Source organism: Rattus norvegicus, chromosome X, assembly GCF_021556685.1.
Source record: "Rattus norvegicus strain SHRSP/BbbUtx chromosome X, alternate assembly SHRSP_T2T, whole genome shotgun sequence".
Lineage (NCBI taxonomy): Eukaryota > Metazoa > Chordata > Mammalia > Rodentia > Muridae > Rattus > Rattus norvegicus.
Genome location: NC_141554.1, coordinates 62,339,171 through 62,345,170, shown reverse-complemented (window position 1 = coordinate 62,345,170; position 6,000 = coordinate 62,339,171).

Here is a 6,000-nt window from a genome sequence, read left to right as displayed (position 1 = left end):
CTAGTACCACTCTGATAGTTTGAAGACTCAGGTGTATTTGGCCGGCAGCTGAAGTGAGCTCTGGTTCTGAAAGGATTGATCTCAATTCACATATAAAGATATTTATAGGATGTTGAGCTTGTGCATTTATTTATTTATTTATTTATTTATTTATTTATTTATTTAACCTCTTCTGTTATTTGTTGGTAAGAATTTAAGCCTACATAACTGGCAACCACAAGGAAAAGTTTCATAGCAAGCATGTTTACAGAATTAAAACTGTTGTTACAACACTAGTTTGCAAGTGTCTGTTTCTCAAGAAAAAGAGGAATTTTGTCTGATTCACTAGATAGGCAAAATTACAGAAGCAGAATATAGCACACATTGTTTTAAGTACAAGTGCAGTAAAAACATTAACTCATTTTTATGCTCTTTACCATAGGAGCAACTCCAACATTAAGTATGATACCCAAGTGTGGGGTTCCTTGGACACCAATATGGAATTTAGCCCTGTTTCACCTGATTCCCACAGAAATAAAACTAATATGAACTTGAGAGTAGTTCATGTCCCATTCCAAGTGTCTGAAACTCACACCTGTCCCAGTAGCACACAGAAATCAGGCTCATGCAATAGAATCTTTCTGAATTAGTACATCTCATATGTCTCAGACTTTGATATTGGTTTCACAGTAAGCATCATGGAACTTTTCTCAGCATAATGGTTCTCCATGACAAGCCTAAAATGTGTTGCAAGTCTCAGTATTGGACTGAATTTTTGTCCCCATTACTCAGTGCTTCTTTCTCAAAAGTAGGCTGTTTAGAACTGTGGCAATGGGGACTTTGGAAACTCTTTCCTTATTGAATTAAACTATTCTTTTAATTTTTGCACTAAAATAAGCCACCATAGTCTCTCATATGATTCCTACAGCTATTATGAAGGTATTTTGGGGTATGAATAGGTATTTCACCTGCTGTATCATTGAGAAGGATTTATGGAGGAAGGTAGCTAATATTATGTTACATTTCATCTACTTAATGGAAATGATGCTGATCTGTATCAATTGAAGTAGGGGGGATTCTTTTTCTTATTTTGATACAGGTGCACCTTATCTACCAAAATAGGTGTATCCACACATGAGTGAGTGATCTAAGGGTATTTTTTAACAATGTTTTTGAATTTTTAAAAATTTATTTTTATTTCATATGCAATGTTATTTTACTTGAATGTATGTTTATGTGAGTGTGTCAGATACCAAGGAATTATTTACAGACAGTTCTGAGCTGCCACGTATTTCTGAAATCAAACCTGCTTTCTTGAAAGAGCATCTAGTGCTCTCAAATGCTATGCCATCTCTCCAGGCTTAGGTGGTTTTGTTTGTATGTTTGTTTAATTTTAATCCTTCTTAAAGAATTTGTTATTCATGTGATCTTTACCAAATTAACTAAATTATCTGTTTTGGAGGTCAAACATACATATCGTCTTTTTTGGGGGGGAGCAATTTGATTCTTTTTTTTTTTTTGACACAGGGTCTTTCTAGTCCTGGCTACCCTAGAACTTGCTATGTAGATCAGATTTTCAGGAACACAGATATATGCCTGTTTCCATCTCTCAGATGCTGGAATTAAAGGTGTGTACTACTATATCTTGTTTTGTTGTTTTCTAAACATTATATATTATCATTCATAATTTTCTCACTAAAATCAAAATGACTTGAAATACTTTTTATTTTTTCTTATTTTTCTTCCATTTACTTATTTGTCATTTTACTTCTGGATTGCTGCCCCCACACCTGGTGCCTCCCTACAGAGTCAGTCCCTCTAGCCCCTCCTCTTCTCCTCTGAGAATGTGGGCCTCCTTGCTATCTCCTAACCCTGGTACATCTGCAGGGCTAGGTACATTCTCTCCCACTGAGGCCAAATAAGACAGCCTGTTGGGGAACTGAATCCATAGTCAGGGTATAACTTTTGGGATAGTCCCCACTTAAGGTGTTGGGCGACCCATGTAGATACTGAGTTGCACATATGCTACATATGTGCTGGAGGCCTTAGTCTAACCCATATATGTTGGTTGGTGGTTCAGTCTGTGATAACCCCCAGGGTCTAAGTTAGTTGACTATTTTGCTCTTTTTATGGAATTCCTGTCCTCTTTATGGTATATCTTCCACACGTATGGTAAAATAACTAAACTGTTAGACATTTGTAAAAAGAGTACAAAGGAAAATTGATTCCAGGATTCTTCATTTGTGGGTGTTGGAGATAAGTATTATTGACAAATATGAACTATTTTGCAATGCTTACATAGGCATGCTCACATATTTGTTTCTATTTCAAGGCAAATGTTTCTGAACCAGTAATCTATTACTATATACACAACACATACACCTACAGCTTTGAGGATTAAGGTAGCAATTTATTTTTAAAAATTTTCTCTGTGTCAGTAATTTATACAATTTAACTGTATTCTACAATTTAAAAGAATTTATTTTAATGTTTTTATTGTTTCTTAAAACCTTCTTACATCTATATTTCATATCTTGTTTCTATCTCTTTTCTTCTTATTCCTAACTTCTAATCCTTCCTGGGTCTGACTGAACACATCACTTTTGAAACTTTATTTCATTTTTATTATACCACCAAGTCCAATTAATGGTGTTCATATGCACTTGTATATGGGGTCATCCACTAGAGAATGGTCAATCTAACTGTGGCAGCCCTTTGATAAAAGCATGACTTTCATTTGTCTAGCAGCCATCAACTGCCAATAGTTTTCAAGGTAAAATCAAAACTTGTAAGCCCTCCACTCAAACTGAAAATTTAACTGGCTTGATCTTGAACTTGCACAACTTTTGTGAGTGCATATGTACAAGTATTTATTTATTTATTTATTTATTTATTTATTTATTTATTTATTTTTATGTTTTAAAAAATGTTCTTACTATATACTCCTGGCTGGGATTATAATGTGCTATGCAAATCAGGCTTAACTTTTACTCACAGAACACCATCTGCCTCTGCCTAACAGGTGCCATACTTCCTTGCTAAATATTTATTTTTAAAATATTTTAAATTATGTGCATGTATCTGTGAAGGGATATCTGCACATGCATATAGGTTCCAATGCAGGCCAACTGTGTCAGATACCTCTGGGACTGGAGTTATAGATGGTTATAATCTATAAGAACTGGATACTGGAAACTGAACTTCAGTCCTTTATTCAGCTATTTCTCCAGCTTCTGTTAGAATGTCTTATGCGACTGAAATCAAGTAACATAAGCCATCAAGTCATCTGGAGATGCAGCTCAAGGCTCAAGTGGATACAGGATGATTCTGGACTTATTCATGTTTCCATTGCCAGATTTTAATTCCTTATTAGCTATTGGCTACAGCCAAATTTCCCTTTCAAGCTATCCACTCTGTAATGTAGCTTCTGTATGGTACCTGAATTCACTCAGAGCAAACATATGAATAAAAGGCAAAAATGGATGCCAAGTTCTTTTTTAACCTTGTCTCTAAGTCTACCATTTCTACCATGTTTTGTGCACTGAAAACATCAGTAAACCTAACACAGTTTCAAAGACAAAGATGTTCAAAGAATGGTATCATCTAGCTCTGTTACATATTACATGTTACATAGAGGTTACATATTACAGGATAAGAACATGTTTTAATCTACTTCAGAAGTATTTTGAAGTGTCAGTGAGATAGCTGTAGGTAAAAGACCCTGCTACTAAGCCGGACCAGATGAGTTCTATTCCTGGAACTTATATTGTAGATGGAGACAGTTCACTCCCACAAGTTTGAGCATCACTTCTACACCAAGGTATGTGCTTGTTAGTTTTTTAAGGAAGGGTAAAGAGATGGGAGGCAGAACGCCTGACCTTCAATAGATGGGACTGTGATTATTAGTGAACACAGGTAAGGACAGCCTCTGTTCCATGGGAAATTGAGAGGTCTAACAAGGGAAAAAAACTGGTTGTGACTATCTTTGGAGACAGGTTATCCCTACAGACATCTCTTTCTGTGAAAGTTGATCAAAGTTATTTGTATTATCCATATGAAATCTGTTTTACCGCCAAGTCACCCTATCATTACAATCCCTAAAAGGTATAAAAAGAAGTGTGTGTGTGTGGGGAGTCAAAAGTTAAAGAATGTGCTATTAAAAGAAATGGGGGAGAGGGACATTGATTCTTTCTTAACTGCTTCAAGCTGAGAAGGGTTGTTTTCTGAGGGGATTAGTTCTATGTCTGTTGATGAGAAAGTCCTTACATCATGTAGTAGGAGGAATTTTAACTTTATGGATTGTAATGGATCATGGAATTGCCATCATGCCTTTCTAGAAAAATGTTTTGAAAGATAATTGTTAGAGTTTTATAAACAAATGATTTGGTTACAGAGTGAAGCAAAGATTTCCCAAGAAAGTAGCTACAGAGCATCAAAGTAAGGGAACAGGAGAAAATAGAGGATTAATATAAAGAATCGTGTCTGGCCTTGGGTAAAAGAGATGAAGAATCCCTGCAGCCAGAGTTTCTCTACAGCACCTAAAATATCTCTTTGAAGATTTATCAGAAATAGATGTAGCTGTGGTAGGGAAATAGCCATTGAGTAAGCTTACAAGGAATATTTTGTTTATGTATAGATGGAAGTTCAGTAAGTAAAATATTTAAAGATAGAGGGAAAAATAAGTAAGGGACTAGCAAAGAGGAAAGAAGTGATCAAGAGGATGATACAAAATTGAACCAAAAGCATATACATATGAGGAGTTTCATGGTTTAATATTTGCCTTGTCCCTGTGTTTTTGGGCCTCATTTCAAACCAGTTCGTATTTCTTGGTATTGGAGCAGCACTGTTTGTGACAGTAGACAAAATATTATGCTTGAGTAGTAGACAATTCTAGTATTTTTAAATTTTGAAGTACCACAGCAAGGAAATAAATGAGTTATTTTCCAAGATTTTTTGAAAGCTGGTGAGTCAGAGAGGTTAACTGATGCAAGGAAGGCTTCAGAGCAGCTTTATCAATTCTGAATCCTTAAAGCAATATTTACTTTGTTTGAAAAATTTAAATACCGTGAAATAAATCAAAGTACCATTTGCTGGAAATAGTTTATAAACTTCTTAACTGTTCTCAAGCACATGATGTCTTTTTGCTTGCATGTTTTGTTTTTTTCCTTCTGCATGTTACAGAGTGTTTGGAGGAAACATTTAGATGAACATATCTGAAGTGGACAGGCCAAATTCCACCCTTATAGTCAGCCTTTCAGTGAAATAAAACAATATGTGACAATCTTGCAATATTATCCATATCCCCAAAATATTTGAATCTGGAAGACTGAATCTAGTTACTTACATATGCATAACTAGTGGCAGACAACTTGAAAAGCATAACAATTTTTCCTCTTATAAAGGCAACAGGTTGCTAATAATGATAAATACCTATAACTGAGAGACCATTAAAACAGAAAACTGTAAAAATACAAATAAGAATATCTAGGATTGGTGGGGCAAAAACAAAGGCAGATCAAAAGATAAGGCAAAAGAATTCCCAAACCAGGAAGTTTTCTCTCTCAGAGAAGTAGGCTTAAGAGCATAATAGAAATGACAGACATTCAAGCTCTACAGTGGGGTTGGTAGTGGGAGCTGTGTGGCAGGTGCCAGGAGCCATCAAGGAGAAGCTAAAAACTAACAGGTAAATTTTCTGAGATGGTTCTGTCATGGACTATAAATCTATGATGGTTTGCTTCTTTAGGCAAGGCCAATAAGATTACATTCCTGATATCAATATGCACTTCCTGTTGTTATTAAATATATATCATAATCACTAGGTATTAGCCTACCCTTTTGAGCAGATTTCTGTCAAAAAGGAAAATGTACTGTCTTGCAGTGATGCTATATAGACAAATAGATGTTTTTAATTCTTAATAATAATTTTATAAAAATTTCTAAAATTATATGGTAATGATTAAAATCCTTTATAAATGGACTGCTATTAAGTCCTTTCTGATGTCAAAACTGCAATGACAGCCC